Source organism: Anabrus simplex, chromosome 2 (genome assembly GCF_040414725.1).
Source record: "Anabrus simplex isolate iqAnaSimp1 chromosome 2, ASM4041472v1, whole genome shotgun sequence".
NCBI lineage: Eukaryota > Metazoa > Arthropoda > Insecta > Orthoptera > Tettigoniidae > Anabrus > Anabrus simplex.
In genome coordinates this window covers 1,189,779,261-1,189,799,199 of record NC_090266.1, presented here as the reverse complement: position 1 = coordinate 1,189,799,199, position 19,939 = coordinate 1,189,779,261, and positions in this window count along the sequence as shown.

Below are 19,939 nucleotides of genomic sequence, written 5' to 3'. Positions count from 1 at the left end.
TGGCTTTACGTCGCACCGACACAGATAGGTCTTATGGCGACGATGGGATAGGAAAGGCCTAAGAGTGGAATGGAATCGGCCGTGGCCTTAATTAAGGTAGAGCCCCAGCATTTGCCTAGTGTGAAAATGGGAAACTACGGAAAACCATTTTCAGGGCTGCCGACATTATAGTGTGCTGTCACGACTGTTGTGATTAATAGGGCCCGGATTTTTAGAAAATGCATATGTGCATATGCAAATGCATATTTTGAAGTTTAGTGCATATTTTGAATGTAAGTGCATATACAGATATATTTTTCTTTTATGTTGTGATCGATTATCCAAGATTCCTGAACGAAATGACAAATCTAACGAACTCTATATGTTGTACATCCACTGGCAACACGAGAAGCCTTTCCCGATCAAGGAATGTGCTTTCAGTGTCGCAATACAAGCAGGTAGACGTAATGACCCTTTTCACAACAGCTATTTCCACCGGAACCTGTTGTCACAAAACGGGGAACTTGGTTATCCGCAGTGTCATTCTACCAGGAGACATTTTAACTATATCTTGTACTTTATTAAAGTATTGATGATAGTCATACTGCGTGTGTGTTTGAAGCAAAGTGCGCATTTGAATCTGAAACTGTATATAAAGATATGAGTTTCATCTATGTGCATTATTCATCACTTTAGATGGCGATTAAGGACCTAGAAACTCACGGTGCACCCCTACACGAATCCCCTCAATTACTTCAAAACACCATTAGTTCTTTAAATTGTGTCCCTGGTGAAACTGGAGAAAAAGTTAAAAGGAAACTCATTGCAGTGCTGGACTCAAACCCAGGACTATAAAAGTTAAGCAACTGCATAAGTGGAATCAGACAGTCTTTGCCAGAATAATTTTCCGAGCAGTCAGTGCCAGTGTACAAGTGTTGCCCAGTTACGTCCGTCGACGCAGAACGATCATTTTTCAACGTATAAATTAATTCTGTCCTACAACAAAAAGTTACTGACCCCTGAAAACATTGAAAAATAGTTGATAACCTCCTGGCATACATCATTTTGCAAGTAATAAAAATGTTTATCAATTTAGCACTGAGTTAAAATTAAATAATGCGTTTGTAAGTGTATTTTGTTTTACTTTTCGTGCATATTTTCGGAGTTTTTAGTGCATATGAATTCGGGCCCTAGTGATTAATAATAACAAGAAGAATAATGTGGTCACATGTTTCACGCCTACAGGAACGAAATAGTGCTTATGGTATATCACTTACAACTCAAGGAATCTGCTGATTTGAACGAGTTCTAAGATTGCCTTAGCAGGTACTGAAATGTCTTCATATGTCTAATTTATGGAACAAAGAGCAAGCGGTACTAAACGGCTGCGTAGAAATTTAGTTAATAACGTTTTCCTGGCATTTTTGACCAATTTATTGAGGTCGATACTTGACTGAGTTTTACGGCAGGATGCCAACCCCATGTGGAGAAATGTACTCACTATTGCGTGTTTCTGTGATGGTTTGCGTTGTTGAATACTGTATGTAGATTACGGTGTGTGTTTTAAGACGAACACAAACGGTCCCAGGGACACAGGAATTAACCAAACGCAGTTAAAACCTCCAGCCCAGCCGGAATCAAAGCCGGGGCCCTCTAAACTGATGACTAGTACGCTGACCATTCATTCAAAGAAGCGGACAGTTCAGTTAATACTATTATTAACAATTCCCCCTTATTCCCCTTGCCACACCAACAACCTGGATGTTCTGAGATATGCAACTATAGCCGCAATGACTTTTTATACACTACGTTACACTGTTTTGGAAGTTTGTGGGTTGTAATAATGAAACATATTTACAGATAATTCTAGCGTATGCAATAACTCAAAATTCGTACCTTTTGCATTGTAGCACTATTGCAGAACACGAGAGAATGTATGTACATTTTGGCCTTTTAATTTGGAAAGCGCTCTATGCCTCTTTGGTCGGTTTATTATTATTATTATTATTATTATTATTATTATTATTATTAGCGTGTTTTGGTGGATCAGCAGAGGTGAAAGAAGGTGCGGGCTGGAATGGGTCTCTAACTACAAGTTCGAAAGATGAATTAAAATTTCAACAAAGGTTATATTTTCAAAACTTAACAATGGTGACATAGAATGTGAAAACTTAACAATTCAAACAACAAGCCAAAATCAGATACAAAGAAATTACAAGTGTTAGGGGGTTATCACACGGTCTGGGCTTCGAGCCCCACAATCACAATCCTTGAGCTATTAGCCCAACTTTACCAAGGTACAAAATTGAACAAAGGGGCAGAAAACCCCATCATGCCAAAGATCACTTGCTCCTAATTACAATGTTAAGCCTCCTAGAGGCACACAGAAATCAAATTTAGGAAATAGCAGACCCGCGCTCAAAGTTCAAGCCTATCAAAGGCCACAACGAATTTCACTTCTATCTGCCCTCAAGGCACACAAAGAAACAGGGGTATATAATACACAACCTACAGGGCCTTCGCAATGAAAAAAAACAACAGGTTAAGTTACTGGCCCAAAGTACAGAGAGGACTGGAGGCGTGAACTTGCACTCCAAATACACTTTTAAAACCTAAGTGGCTCTAGGCCGATACACAGGGGCTAGTCCCAAGCTAGGGAGGTGACCCGTATGAGAAAACTTTAATACATTAAGGAAGAGAAGGAACGGTTATAAAAACGTGGTCACCTCAATTTCAAAATGATGGGGAGTTCGAGAGGGTAAAGCACTCTCTATCCCCGCTTTACAGTGAAAGAGATTTGTAGTTTTCACATAGACAGAAGAGGAATTTACATTTTAAAGTCGTAGGTCACATATTAAAGGTTTCGAACGCTCCTCGAGAGTTAAACCGCTGAGCTAGCAAGAAATAAAGATGCTAAAAGGCCATTACCTTGTTGAAGATCTGCTGTCTGAAGAACGAGGCGCTTCCTGCCCCCTGCTACATATTCACACACGGAGTTAGATGTTATACTAGTGGCCCGGAGACAGGAAAATCAGCAGGTTTTATACCCTCGTGGAAAATTCGAGACCTTTCAAGAATGAGTAGACACACCCCCTCAACTTTATTGGATAGCTTAGAGCTACATACCCATATCGAAGAAGACATACATGATTGGCTGAAAATTAATTAAAGAAATTTGGGATTGGCTAAGTTCAAAACAGGCGGAAGGAAGGATTAATATTGCCAACCCAAAAAATAAAAGAACAAAATTTAGTAAAGACAACAACTTTTGAATACAAAATTTCTTCAAGAAAGTTCATTCCTTCGCACCAGAGTGCGTAGTCATAGTTTTTAGTAGAGACATCTGGTAGAGAACGTCCAAACTTCTTGATCAATTACAAACAAAAACACATCAAAATTCACACAGAGCCATCCTCGGAGAAACTGTTCAGTTAATACAGTTTTTTAAAGTTCAGGCTTTCTCCTGTAGAGGAGTTTCAATTGGCGCAATATTTGAACTAGCGGCGTTGAGGTGTACCGCCCGGTACAATTATTATTATTATTATTATATTATTATTATTATTATTATGTAGCACATAACATTTCATTGGAGATATTCATTTTCCGTTGATTTTTTCCTCAGAAATCACTGTGATTTGTATGTGAAGCAAACGCACGGGTACGACTTATTTACTATACTTCGGAATCCCATTGGTGAAGCTTGACGCCATCATGGCTAGACGATAGCATGTTGTAAAGGCAAATATACACAGTTCTAGTCCTTTGGACAAGCAACTGAACATTGAAAATGTTCCTTCAGGAAATGTGGAAATTGCAACTTTTAGGACTTGAAGGAAAAGTAAACCGTGAGACTGCTTACAATGCACATAATGCTTATTAGTATAATTATATACAATTAAATATATATTTTGTCTGACGTATTTGAGTTTCTTTTAAAACGATTGACAAGGGGACATTCCCTACTCGTCACCACCGATTGCGCTCAAATTTATAGAACATGCAGGGCTTGGCTAGAAATGAAAGTGCCCGAAGTGGGAACTCCAGATGGCCAAGCGTATAGAAAATAAAAATAAAAATAAAAATAAAAATAAAAATAAAAATAAAAATAAAAATAAAAATAAAAATAAAAATAAAAATAAAAATAAAAATAAAAATAAAAATAAAAATAAAAATAAAAATGTTGACACGGCTCTCGCACCATATAAGCCACTTACGTTAGTGCGCACGCCGAGAAGTTGTTGGCGTAGCGGTAAGAGCATGGACTAGTAATTCGATGGTCGGGGGATCGACTCCCCGTGTGAATAATGTTTTTTGTCAACTTTTATATTATTCATTTTCCAATTAAGCAGAAAGGTGAAAAATTAATGTTATTTATTTATACGCAAAAGGCATTGAAAAGGTAAAAAATTGGGATTTCATTGTCAGACTTTTTTCTACCTGCGCCAAGAATCTATTGTTTGTGAACAGCCGCCAGGACCAACCTTTAGTTGTCAGGTGGAAACTAATCCAACAGCGAAACGACTATTCACGTTGATGGCACATTCCCCAAGGAGGGGAGATAGCCAATAAAGGAGGAAAAAGAAGAATTTCTGTTTGAACACATCGGGGAAGTTCGCAACTCCAATTTTTTTACAATTGTGCATATAAATAAATAAATAAATAAATAAATAAATAAATAAATAAAATGAATTAAAATAAATGAATAATATAAAAATTGAGAAAAATATTCTCCACGTGGGGAGTCGAGCTCACGACCATCAAATTACTAATCCAAACTCATACCGCTACGCCAACAACGGCTCGGCGTGCGCACTAACGTAAGTGGCTTATACGGTGCGAGAGCCGCGTCAACATTTTCATTTTTATTTTTATTTTATATACGCTTGGCCATCTGGAGTTCCCACTTTGGGTACTTTCATTTCTAGCCAAGCCCCGCATGTTCTATAAATATGAGCGAAATCGGTAGTGACGAGTAGGTAATGCCCCCTTGTGAACTTGCTTCTAGAACTCCTTACTAATGATGTCTCTGAACGTTGATGGTTTTATCAATTGCCGGATTGTCGTTCGTAACATCAAAATCCTCATTTATAACGACGTTCTGTTTACGATAAAGATGTGTACTGACGAGATATCGTAACTATTGATTTACGACACTCTTCGACATACACCCCTTCAAATAAGAAGTCCTACTTTATAACTTAGGCTTCAGATGTATTGTCGAGATCACGTGGTACGGCCTGCACCATAGTTTAGGCATCCACGGGCACGTTTATCACTTGTCCACACAGACGTTTCGATCATTCGAAGAAAATAATTTCACGTATACATGTGAACGGCAAACGAGGAAAAATCAATCTCTCCGTTTTCGGACATAAAGTTGGTAATCCCGGAACCTCCTGAAGATAAACAAAACCCTTCACTGTCGACATGTGAGGAGTCTGTTTAACGTGAAGTTCGCGCGTACACGTCGTACATACTTTGAAATTTAACACTCGAGGATCATAACCTGTTTTAAGTAGGTAATTCCATACGACACTTCTCTTTTCGGAGTAGATTCGTCCACCATATACGTTAACACACATGACAGAATTCATTGAGGTTGACGGAAAAGAAATTGGTATCCATGCACTGTTTATATGATGTAATTCTCGTTTTCAAATCCCCTCGTTTTGGTTCTTCTTGTTGATGAGATTTACGTTGTCTCTGCACTTTGATATCGTTTGAAGTATTTTAAGGTCGATTATCTTCATCAGTTGTCGTTGTTGATCGCTCTACTACCACGACATCTTCATTCCAACTACCGCTCGGTCTTTGTTCATCACTATATTTCACCACTAAGACTTTTCTACCTTTCTAACTTATTATTTGCAACCAAACGACGTTTACGTGTTGGCGGCATAATGGCGCACGACATACTCACGTAATTCATTGTTAGATAACATGACCTCAAGCCGGAAACTCATTGGTTGACTAACTCTACCACTTGTAACGCTATTGTCACATCATACATGACCCCCTTCAAATCGAACTGGAGACCTTAGTTTTGGTAAATTCAAAAATCCAGCACACAGATTTTTAACAAATAATGAATATATTTTATGCAATATTTAAAATGAACATCGGATAATACTTTTGGAACAAGTTCACTTTTAAAAATTGCCCTTTTTACGGGTTTTTCATTAATAATATTTAGAAGCCATATTATTTACAAAATTTTAGTTTTCCATTTGATAGTGAACTCCAGATTACGCGTCTTGACACCTTCACCATTGCTCTATCTTGAATACATTATTCGCAATTGAGTGAAATAACATAACTTTACCTATACTGTGTGATCCAAGAAACATTTTCAGTGTTACAACTATCAGCACCTATCTTTCTTCTACACTAGCATGAAAGTAAGACGTTTAATCTGAACCTCTCCTCACATTTCACTAATTTTCTAAAATATTTTCAAATTGTTTGTATGTTACAGCGGCCATGAAAAACCTCTACTTCTGATCCGATTGACCATTGTGGAGAAGGTGAATGAAAAGTACTCCTCAGGCAGATGGTATTGCTTAACAGCGGCAACAGACAGATCAACAGGATAATCCGCAATAATGAAGTCACGGTCTGACTGGCTCAGATTCTCACCACAAATTAAATTACATCTGGAACATCATAACAATCATACGCAGTGAATTATATAATTAATAAGAATTTTATTGCAGCCAAAGGCCAATTTAAGAAATAAATAAAAAAAAATATCTTTCCACTTATTGTCACAATGTGTTTTTTTTTGCACTTCTAATTGTCATTTCCACTATTCATTAGCAAGTTGGGTGATCGTTTGTTGCCTACGCTTGCACTGTAAAGCGTGATACTTCTCACAGTGTTGGTCACAGAGTCTACACACGCAATCCGGGCCTGGTTCATGATAATTCAAGGTCTGGCATACTTTATGATGAAACCCATGTATGGCAAACCTCGTAACTGTATGCCGTAAGTCATATCCTGTGCGTGTCCATTCACGGTTGATCATGGCGTCTGTCCCGTAGAAATCCATCACAATATCTGCTCTTTTTTCTTTTAGTTCTTGTAAGAGTTCTCGCTAACTTGTTGTGGATGGTAGCAGTAGGTGAAGTCTTACATCCTCCACTAAAAACGTTTCCCTCGCCAATACATAGACTAGTCGAGATGGAGTGTATTTCGAGACGCTTAGAACTCGCTTGAGGAACCTCGCTTTCAGACTTTCCAATTCTTGCAGTTGTTTCTTCGAGAGGAACTCCCATATTAACTCCAGACCATATGTGGCTACAGGCATAACCTTGATTACGAAAAGTCGCATGGCTGTCTCCAGGGACAGGCGTGGTAGTTGCTTGATGTCGTTGATGTTCCCAATTGCTGCGGCTATTCTTTCCCTCAGGTGTATCGAGAAAGACGTTCCAGTTACTTGAATTGTGATTCCGAGGTATTTGTAGGCATTGCTATTCCTGAGCCTCTGTCCTTTGCATTGTATAAAATCCTGTTTTGCTAATTTACCACCTTTTCTGAATACTACTAACTCAGTTTTGTTTATATTTAGCGCCATTTCATTCTCATCTGCCCATTCTGTGATGAGATCCATCGCACTCTGTAATTCATCTCTATTCTCTGAGGCCAATGCCATGTCATCGGCATATATGTATGCGTTTACACTCTTAGTGCATCTCTTGATCTTAGCTGTCACATCATGCGTTAGGACATTGAATAGTAATGGACTCAATGGGTCGCCCTGAAGCACTCCAATCGTTTGTCTGATCCATTTGGATGTGCAAAGGTTGTCATTTATTTGTACGAAATTTTCTGTTAATATATTTACTGCTAGTCTTGTCAGCCATGTTCTTCCAATTAAAGCTTCCAGCTTCTTCAGCATCTTTGTCCTGTTTACTCTGTCAAAGGCCTTGGTATAGTCAATGAAAACTACATACATCTTCCCTCGATGTTCGGCAATTGCTCGGTGGATGTCTTGAAGTAGATTTCCAGCTGCCATCAAAGTTGATCTGCCTGATCTAAAGCCATACTGTTCTTCCGGCAAAAGCGGATCTACTGTTGTGCCTATGCGTTGGGTCAGCAATCTCGTAAGCAGTTTAAAACCTACTTGTTCCAGTGCAATTCCTCTGTAGGACTCAGGTCTATTCACCTCTACTTTTCCTTTATAGAGCATTTTATGGTTGACTTCCTCCAAGATGATGGAATCTTCCCTGTCTCTAGACATTTGTTCAGCAGCTCTGTCCATACTAGTAATAGGTATGGTGCTGAGGCTTTCAAATGTTCATTGAAAATCCCATCCGGACCTGGAGCTCTATGGTTCATCGTGGCCTCAATAACCTTCTTTACTTCAGCTATTGAGAAGGGCGTGCACTGCTCTATTTCGTCATCTGTAATGGTTGTGGGTGTTGTGTTATTGTAGCGTAGTGTTTGTTCCAAGTGTGCTTCCCAAACCTCCATCGGTATGTCCGTTGGAAAGCGCGATTGTCTTGTACGGAGAGCTTTATACGGATCTTCTTCAATTTGCTTTATTAGTTCAAGATTTTGCCTTTCCTCGTATTCAACTCTTTTTTGTTTTATTAGAAATTTATATTCCTTTCTAACATTCTGATAATCTGCTAGGTCAGTTATCTCCTTAGTCTGCCTTGCTTTTCTTAGTTTTCTAAGTAACAATCTCTGTCAAACCATTTTTTCGCACTACCTGTGATTGTTGCATTCACTGTCGCTCCTTTGATGTAGTTCTCTATTAGGGATAATGCCGCATCTATTTCTCCTTCTCTGATTTCCCTCAGTGTATCTTGTATTACTCCTATGTTATCCTCCAAGATATTGGCGTCTATTGTTCTCTTCGCCCCTTTTTGTTCATTCTGTATCGTCTTTAAGTTTTTACATCTTAATTCTGTAATCACTGGTATATGTTTCCGCATTACCGAGCCGTCTGTATACGTTAGTAAGTATTGTGCCTTTACTTCAAATCCTCGTATTAGCACTAAATCAATTGCACTTCCACCATTGTGACATAGGTATGTCTGCATATTTCGATCATTCACTAGGGTCATACCCTCTTCATTTAGGTAGTTCAGTATTACTAGAATCTGTTATCATTGCATCAGAGAGTAACCACTTCAAGTAAGCCCAATTTAATATCAGTCTCACGAACATCTGCAGATGTTGAAAATCCAGTTTTAATTTCGCAGCTCAGCTGTCCCTTAATCTAATTACGTGAAATAATAACCGATACCGATTCTACAATAAGAGTTTCTATTGCAGTGATCGATAGAAACTTAACATGCAAAATCCCAAATTGAGAAATTTTACAAGCCTATATGGCTACTAATTGATATCGACATATTGACGGTCGGAAAATGTTGTTACAAATTCGCTCTGCAATTCATACTGGGAGAAATTGCAAGTAAATCCATGGAGCTCGCAGCTACTGCTAACTGTGAATGAAAATTAGTTCTTTGAAGCTTGATTCTTTCTTCAATAGCAGACAGAAATGAAGTAACTCGCATTCCTGGAATGTAGTATACGTCATGTTTTCTGGGTGTAAAGCACATTGCGTGCAACAATCTAACATGATTTATTTCCAGATTAGAATTGGACTTCGTTACTGCACGTGATGGTCAACTGAAATGAACATTTCTCTCGTGGCCTTCATAAAAAGGCTGATGTAAACTGAACACAGATAAGTTTTTATAATTTTCTCAGAAATGATGAATGACATTATCGATGCAATCTAGCTCATATGAGAGTGAGGAGATCTGTGATGACGAAGCTGAAGGATCCTTTGTTATCTTCTGGATTAAGGTCACTTTTTCACAGGATTTTGGTTTCTTTTAAATGTTTGTAGTATCTCGTAAAATGTGCTAAATAACAGGGTCTCTCACATAAACCAAGACCGAACGCACGGTTTTTGTACTTTGCGCTACGGCAGCTGCAGTGTGGGAGGCGCGCACATAGTTCTTGACCTTGCAAGCAGCCTGCGCGTGTTCGACCTGGCAAGCATGAGTTGCCAGTCAGAATCTCAGCTGTTAACATCGTGATAACTTTGTCATTTCAACACCATGTCTTCGCATGTAAACGTCCTTGTTTCATCTTAATGGTCACGTGAACAGTCATAACTCTCATTATTGGTGTGCAGAAAATCCTAATGGTGTTTATAAAGTCCCTCTTTATGATAGGAAGATTGGTGTTTGGTGTGCTGTTAGTGCAAGATGAGTAATTGGGCCTTATTTATCGAGGCGATAGTAAATGCAGAGATGTATCAAGATCACATTTTGACACCGTTCTTCCATCTGCTAACGGAAGAAGAAAAATCGCGTGGGTGGTTTCAACAAGATTCAGCCCCTCCTCATACAGCAGAAGCTTCCCTTCTTACAATCTTGGAAGTGTTTGCAGACAGAGTGATCAGTGCTTGACTACTTCCCCCTCGTTCTCCAGATCTAGCAGTGTGCGATTTTTACTTGTGGGGTAAACTGAAGGAAAAGGTGTATCGAAGAAATCCTCACACATTAGAGGAACTAGAAGAAAATATTACGAATGAAATTAGGGACATTACAGTGGCAGATCGCACTCGCGTCAGGCGGAATGTGGTTACCAGGTACAATGCTTGTATAATCCAGGAAGGAAGACAATTCCAGCATCTTTTTAAGGTAAGATTTCGTATAAGAATTTATAGACGCTTAAAGCAGGGCGGCCGCGTGTGATGTAATTTCGGCTGAGGCAGCTGCTGTAGCGCAGAGTACAAACACGGTGCGTTCGGTCTGGGTTTAAATGATAGACCCTGTATACCTTTCATTCCAGGGATAAAGAGTGTATGTTAAACGTAGCTGCATTTCAGGGCGTAAGTTTGAAGTTTAGAAAAGCAGAGACTATTAGGCCTAGTTGTTGAGGGTGTGAAATAAATAACCCTACATCGACATATTTCAGAAAATGTTATTTTCATTTTATAACCGTTTTCTTGCACTACCACTAGAAAATTAAATCAGTAACTTGTAGTTTGAAAACCCGATACAACAGGGCCTCTTAAACGCCCAAAATCTCACGCGTTCAAACTGGTGCGCAGAGTTCCTGTGCACAGTGCATCGGTCCCTCTCGGTTCGGCTCGGACCAATGCTTCGTCTCTGGGCTACTCGGCTAAGCTCGGCTCAACTCGGCCCGGATTTGGAGCGCTACGGTGCAAGTGAGGAATAGGGTGATAAGGGGAGCGAGCGAGACAGGGGTGGGGAAAGAAAGAGAGAGCGCTATTGCTCCAAATCGAGGAGTGGGGGTCTGCACTCTGGTCAACCAAGCGACGTCGTCTTTTGCAACGTGCACAGTGCATGCCCTGCGATATAACATGACATACTCTTACTCCCTGGCAAAAAAGATATAAAAATTGTGGTTTCAAGCAATACACCTGGAGGTATCCGTATGCAACGATTCCTATCAAATGATTACTTTATGTGGTTACCCCACCCACGCTGAGGATAAACTGAAGAGGATTAGGAATTTTGAACCTCAATTTGGCACTAAGCCTTCGATTTAAGCGAACTATGTCATCGACTATTTATTCATGTATTGTAGTGTCAAAGGAGAGGTTTTGGTGTTTCAGAACGCAATGTTTATTTTCAACACAGTGCATATAAATGAAGAAAATAAGTTTTATTATCATTGCACTAGAATAATTAATTCCCCGGGATGGATACGCATCTTGCAAATGAAGAAAACTGCGTTCGTGATTGAAACTTAGTACTCGTAGAAGGCAATCAAAGTGTAAACTACAATTTAAGCCTTATTTGTTCAGAGTATTAGAAGCTAAATCCTGACAGAAAGCAAATAATTCAAATGAGGAAAACGACACCGATAGGTTTTATGGAGACGATGGCACACAAATGGGCTAGGAGTGGGCAGGAAGCGACCATGGCCTTAATTAAGGTACAGCCCCGTCATTTGCTTGGTTTGAAAATGGGAAACCACGGAAAACCAACTTCATGGATGCCCAAAGTGTGGTTCGAACCCAGTAACCCCCGAATGCAAACTGATAGCTACGTTTCCCAAGCCACGCAGCCACTTGCTTGGTGACTCTGTGAAAATTATACTAAAAATAAATATGGAAACTCGTGTGCCATCTTAGAGGAACTCATGTAGTTTTCAAGAACGGCTACTGTGATGCTAATAATAATAATAATAATAATAATAATAATAATAATAATAATAATAATAAGGCAAGATCCCCATAATTCTTAGCACCGAGAAGTTTCAAGATGAGTATGTTCCTAGAATTCCCACCATCCAGTTATGTCAGATGGATAAATAGAGGCCGTGGTAATAATGGTCGTTTCTAAGTACCAAGATAAATTTCATTCTTGCCCAACCAACGAAATAGCGCAGTGGAAACCGTGCTTATGACCATAAAATAGCAGCGAGGGCCAAATCAAGTTAGGAACGTGATGGGTGAAGACTAAAAACAAAACAAGAGAAAAGCTTTATAAATTTTGAAGACAAATGCATTAAAACAAATCAAATTCTTTACAAATATTCGCAAAAGACCTGGAAACTATACAAATATGGTACTTTCCCAACCATTAACCTGAAAATGCGGAACATGATACAAAACAAAACCTACAAGAAAGAAAGAAAGTAAGGAAGAAAGAAGCAGGAAAGGAAAGGAAGAAGCAGGAGAAAGGAAAAATATGCCTAGCTATCGAGAAGTTAAATAGAGTATTAAGAAATACAAAAAATACAAAAAAATACATAATTACAAGCTCAGGATACAATACAATGTCCTCCGAAGTGAAGTCCATACATAAATCGGAACTGCATCAGTTACCAGTCAGCGACAGTATGAGTTCATATTAAGTAAGATCATCAACCAGGCCGAAGTCAATATTATCCAAGGAAGCTCTTCCAAGACAGTCTTATTCTAATGTACACAATTATAAACACGAATACGATGCACTGCTCACGCTTAGGCGTGTGTAGGACTCGCGAAGCACCAGATATAGAACACGCACAGCTCGAGAGAGTGTTGCACTGAAGTTCGTGACTAGAAAAATGCGTAGATTGAAAGAAGGTAAGAACTTGGTTAGGAAATGCCATGCTCCCAATTTAAATTTCCTAAGAAAAGGTTGTTCCTTCTGAAGCTAAAAATTTACAGGAAAGAATTGAAAAGATTGTCATACCTCATCTCGATGTTCGTGGTGCTGGCACAGAAAAGGCACTCACGTGCACAGGTCCCTAATGATGGAGACGACGTTTAGTTTTCCACCCTCCCCACAGGCTAAAGTCCATCTAAATTAATACGGAGAAAAGCCTGTTTTTTATATGCTAGAATAGAGGGGAAATAATTGAGTAGAAATACATCGGGAATATTCCAGATGTTACGAGAGCATGCGCAACAAACAAAATGGTATCGTGTGACGTCAGCAGGCAAGACGGTAGTCAGTTGACAGCAGATAGTGAAGACGGATAGAGCTGAAGTCCGTACAAAGTATGTGATTTTCAATAAATATTTTCGATGAGGTATTTGAGTCCCAGTTACAGAGTAAAATACGGCGTGTTCTCGAAATGAAGGTGAGTCCATATCAGTAATATAAAGATAAGGGTTATGTGTATGGCGAATGTTGTTGAAGTAGATGCCGGTGATGTGACCCGTCCGTTACACTGCTTCAATGAATATTATTTAAATGTTTGACTGTTTGATTGTCTTGAGAGTCCTTTAACGTCGGACTAGTGCATGTAGGTTTTTGATGACGCTGAGAGGGATGATCTAGGACTGGGAAAGAATTGTCTGTAGACTTAACGAAGGTACAGCCGTGACATTTGCCTGGTATAAAAATGGGAAATTACAGGTAATCGCCTTGAAAGCTACAGATGGTAGAGTTCAAACCCATCATCTCCCGAATATAAGCTTACAACTAAAGGAACATGCCGCGTAGCAAACTCGCTCGGTATGCTCATTTATTAAAATGCGAAATACGTCATATCATTTTTATTCTAATGTCCGTGTGACGTGCAAAGTCCCTCCTTTTATGAAAGAATCAATTTCCCTCCAGGAACTGGAGAGGGACAAGCATTCTCTGAAGAATTAAGAAGGCTAGAAATTTGACACAAATTTTGAAAAGAGTATATCCCTCCCAAGCCAATGTTTATTAACTATAGCCGGGCTGAGTGGCTCAGACAGTTGACATGCTGGCTTTCTGACCCCAAATTGGCAATTTCGATCCTGGCTCAGTCCGGTGGTATTTGAAGGTGCTCAGAAGATAGGTCGGCCTCGCTCGTGTCGGTAGATTTACTGCCACGGAAAGGAACTCCTGAGGGACAAAATTCCGGCACCTCGGCATCTCTGAAAACCATGAAAGTAGCTAGTGTGACGTAAAGCCATTATTATTATTATTAAATTATACCTTGTAAACTTTTATCTTCGATAGTAATTTTGAATTGTATTTATGATTTACGTCCGCCTCTGTGGTGCAGGGGTTAATGTGATTAGCTGCCACCCCCGGAGGCCCGGGTTCGATTCCCGGCCCTGCCACGAAATTTGAAAAGTATTACGAGGGCTGGAACAGGGTTCACTCAGCCTTGGGAGGTCAACTGAGTAGTGGTGGGTTCAATTCCCACCTCAGCCATCCTGGAAGTGGTTTTCCGTGGTTTCCCACTTCTTCAGGCAAATGCCTGGATGGTACCTAACTTAAGGCTACGGCCGCTTCATTCCCTCTTCCTTGTCTATCCCTTCCAATCTTCCCACACCCCGCTAGGCCCCTGTTCAGCATAGCAGGTGAGGCAGCCTGGGCGAGATACTGGTCATACTGCCCAGTTGTATCCCCGGCTCAGAGTCTGAAGCTCCAGGACACTGCCCTCGAGGCGGTAGAGGTGGGATCCCTCGCTGAGTCCGAAAGAAAAACCGACCCTAGAGGGTAAATAGAAGAAGAAGAAGAAGAGGCAAATTCTGTGGACGATTACGTAAAGGGTCAGATCATTTAGACGTTCCAATTCGGAATTTTAAGAATCTTCCATGTAATTTGAGATATATGTTTCGAAAAGTCTTGAGGAGAAAAAAATAGTAGTGGTTTTTATACGAACAAGGTATGAGATTGTTACTTGGAAGTCCGTTGCTTTAACAATATAACAATATTTCCTTCAATTTTTCCAAAGTTTTTGGTCTTTTAGAACCTCATTTCCTCCGGTGATCTGGTGATAATCCGCATCATGGCGTTTCGACAATGTGGCGTTCGCCTCTGTGGCGTAACGGTTATTAGCTTCCATCGTCGGGGGCCCCGGTTCGATTCCCGACACTGCCAGAAATTTAAGAATGGCAGGAGGGCTAGTATGTTGTTGAAATGGTACATGCAGTTCACCTGCATTGGGGGTGTGCCTGATAAAGGCTGCACCACCTCGGGTTGAGAACACGAGTTTACTTTTACCAATGTGGCCACAGGTTACATTCCAGTTAATATACGTTAGTGGGATTTTTAGCCTGAAAAGTTTGTTTTCACGTAAAACAGTGTGTCTCCCTACTACGGTCCCGATATCAAGAGCCTTCAAGATGGGTAATGAGAAATATTGAGAAAAACAGGTAAATTTATGCTGATGGTTGCGTTACATGATTTTTATGTTGCCATAACGCTGAGTACATTTTACTAGCACTTCGTCATGCAGTGTCGAATGTAAACTCTGCTTAAAATATTACCCGGTCCTGCAAAGAATACCATTCAGAAAATCACCTGGGGTATACACATTCATTCTAATAGAAGCTCGCGGAACAGGCAGCTGCATTAGGCGTATACTAGTGAATTCTGGCGACGCGCCTCTCAACGACGACAAACGTGGACAGTTTGAAAGCTCCTATGGAAACATGAGCCCATTCTTCACTCTCTAGCGGGCGAGTTGGCTGTGCGGTTGTAGCGTGCAGCTGTGAGCTTGCATCCGGGTGATAGTGGGTTCGAACCCCACTCTCGGCAGCCCTAAAGATGGTTTTCCGTGGTTTCCCATTGTCATACCATAAGCAACTTAATTAAGGCCACGGCCGCTTTCTTCCCACTCCTACTAGCCTTTTCCTCTCCCATCGTCGCCAGAAAACCTATCTGTGTGGTCAGAGCAATCAAGTGTTTCATTCATAATTAATAATAATGTTTTACTGTAAGGAACAATGTTACCATTCAGTAGGATAGGTGAGATTGCTGCATTGTTTTAGCAGCTCAGTAAATTTCGCGATCTTGTTATGATTGCCCGAGTTTTTGTGGCGGTCAGTACAAAAGAATTTCATTGTGCGTATATACTGAAGTCGTCGGAAGTCATAGTTAATATCTTGTATTGTTTCGCCCAAGTCTTGCAGTGTCGCTAAGAGTTATTCGTATATTGTATCTAAATAGTCGATTATTTGTAAAACCAAGTAGCATATTCAAATACTACCGGACTCAAGAAGTTAGCGAAAGCGAATGTGAGCTTTGACAGTTCACAGTGCAACGTTGTTAGGGAAGCAGTGACGAACCTCCCTCTCCCCGTCACACAATCGGAGCGAGAAAGCGGAAAACTACATTTTGTACTTTGTTTACACGAGAATCAATTTTACACGTGAAAGACCATAGCACAAAAGAGATAAAACATTCCTAACTCTCTCATGCACATTAATTTCGAAGTGAAAAATACTCTTCTCAATTTCTTACTCATTGAAAGCTTATGAAATAAAATATCATTTCCTAAAAATATATTTCAGGTCCATTTTTCTAGAAAATTTTAAGGACCCGAAATGAGGGAGGGGCTGAAAATGGCTGACAAATGGGTTGAATTCTTTTTATGAGGAAAATTGTATCTCATAACCTGAATTTACGTACATGAAAATTGGTATTTGGAATCTCCTTAAAAAAAAATTAAAAAATTCTGTTTGTTTTCGGAAAATTCCATACACGGTTTAGAAGACGTGAAAAAGGGGTTGAATTATTTTGAAGACCCCCCCACCTCCCATAGCGCAACAGCCCCGAAGGGCCGTGCCCTACCAAGCGACCGCTGCCAAGCCCGAATGTTTGCAGGTTACGAGGTGACGTGTGGTCAGCGTTATTCTTGTCTTTCTAGACCGTAACCCTTGTGGGTGGGGTACGCAGACGAAGAATACACCTACGGTATCCCCTGCTTGTCGTAAGAGGTGACTAAAAGGGGCGACCAAGGGATGATCGAACCATGAGACTACTTGTAATTAGTACCATCACGCAGGGAACGCCCTGGGTCGCTTTTACTTGCGCGTAGTACCTCTATGTTAGGTAGAAAGTAGGTTTGTGAATAGTAGCAAAAGAGTGCGTTGCCGGCTTTTACAGTACCTGTGATTCGTACCCCTATATGAGCAACACCATGGGATGAGCGACACCATGGTTCTGCCTTGCCTATGCTTAGTGCGCACTATGTGAGGAACGCCATGGGATAGTGCAGGTCCCTGTGGTTAGTCCACTTACAGTAAGTAAGGTACGCCATAGGTTTGCGTTGCCTTTAAATAGCGCCGCAGTGTTCGAAACACCATAGGTCTGTGTTAAGTTACATGTGCGCATTACACTCGCTGTGCATAGTTCCATAATGTGTGGAATACCGCCAGTCTACGCTAGTGTTGATTATTACCGCAACATGGCAAATAGCATGGTTCCATTTTCCTAGCGATAAGTACCATTATGAGGGGCCGATGACCTGGATATTGGACACGTTTCGACTACAAGCCTCATGGATTCAGTATTGTGCTTTAGAAGCAGTCCCTTGGACAGGTTGTTTAACGCTAGTTTCTGGGAATGTGGGGCATTACGGGTGGGATCCACTAATTGTTTTAAATTCGTATCCAGCCATTCATCCTTCGTCCTCACGTTTTCGAATTCTGGTCAGTGGAGGATTATGTATTTTTAAATTTTCATTACATTTCGTCTCATTTCGTACCATTAGGGGCCGATGACCTAGATGTTAGGCCCTTTAAACAACAAGCATCATCATCATCATCAGTCTCATCGTAAGACAGCTCCTTAATTTTAGTCACGTAGGCCAAGTTGACCTTGAATCAGCCCTCAGATCCAGGATAAAATCAATGATATGGCCAGGAATCGAACCCGGGACCTCCGGGTAAGGGGCAGGCACGCTCAGCCTACTCCGTGGGGCCGGCGAACTATTTCGATGAGGATATTTACATCGCAGAAAGTGAAGATGTTAGAAACGTGAAAATTGGTATTTGGAATTTGCTTTAGCCTAAAAATGAAGGAACACATATTTCCTCTTTTTCGGAAAATCTACTTAAGGCGGGTGAAAAGGACTGAAAACGCGGTTGAAATATTTTGATGGAGATACCTATATCTCAAAAAGTGATGTTACATACGTGATGATTGGTGTTTGATATCTCCTTTAAAAATAAAGAGACCGAGCTCGATAGTTGCAGTCGCTTAAGTGCGGCCAGTATCCAGTATTCGGGAGATAGTAGGTTCGAACCCCACTGTCGGCAGCCCTGAAAATGGTTTTCCGTGGTTTCCCATTTTCACACCAGGCAAATGCTGGGGCTGTACCTTAATTAAGGCCACGGTCGCTTCCTTCCAACTCCTAGGCCTTTCCTATCCCATCGTCGCCGTAAGACCTATCTGTGTCGGTGCGACGTAAAGCCCCTAGCTTCCTTCCCACTCCTAGCCCTTTCCTGTCCCATCGTCGCCATAAGACCTATCTGTGTCGGTGCGACGTAAAACAACTAGCAAAAAAATAAAGAAACACGCATTTTTTGATTTCTGAAAATCCACTTAAGCTGGGGGGGGGGGGGAGAGTTGAAAATTAGTGAAAAATGTTTAATTCTTTTTATGATGATATTTATAATTCAAATACTGAAGATGTTTCAGACATGGAAATCTGGTATTTGGGATATCCTTTATAAATAAAGGAACAGGTATTTTCTTGTTCTCGCAAAATCCACTTAAGATGGAGTGTAACGTACTGAAAGAAGGGTTGAATTATTTTGATGGGATACTTATATCACAAAAATCGATGTTACAGACGTGAGCATTGGTATTTGGAATCTCAATTTAAATACAAAATATCACTTATTTTGCTTTCGGAAAATCCACTTAAGGGTGTGAATATAAGTGAAAAAAGTCGAATTCTCTTTATGAGGATGTTACAAACGTATTTAGAAAATCCTTTAAAAATAATCACGTGTTTTTGTTTCCGAAAAATCCACGTAACGGGGGGGAGGGTGAAAAGATGTGAAAAAGTGGATGATTATTTTTTTTTTGGATTTATTTTTATGAAGATACTTATCTCAAAAGCTGGAATATATATGGAAATTGGTACAGGGAATCTTCTTTAAAAATAAACACGTATTTTTTTGTTTTCGAAAATTCAACTTAAAGCGGGGAGGGGGGTGGAGAATTGAAAGGTGGTTGATTTATTTCTATGAGGATGCTTATATCTCAAGAACTGAAGATTTCACAAACGTGAATTAAAATAAGTACTGGGGTAAATGAAAATCAATGTTTCGGTGAGTGCAGTAAGTGCAGTACCAAGGAACGATTACTTTTACCATTTACGTAATCCATTCTAGCAAAGCCGCGGGTAACAGCTAGGCTAGGTATCTGTACCCTGTTGTGTACTGTATTAGTTAAGATTTCCTGGCAGAAGTTAGAAAGGCATGTTCGATTGACGTAGAAGGACGTGGGTTTGACTTCTTGGTGGGTAATCAAAAATTCAGGTTCTCTTTGCGTACACCAAAACTGTGTACGCTGTTAATTTCTGAAGGCAAAGGCGACCGGGAATAGAACTAACTATTTTGCCCCGCTTAGTGCGAAGGTTACAAGTTGTGGCAGCCGTACCATTTGGATCACAGACGAAGCAACCTCACACATCAATGCAGAGAGAAATTAATTTGCGTGCTAAACCAATAATAATCAACCACCCCACGGCCTTGAGTCATTTTATTGCACAAACTAGTTCCGATTATAACGCCAGTTAACTTGATAAC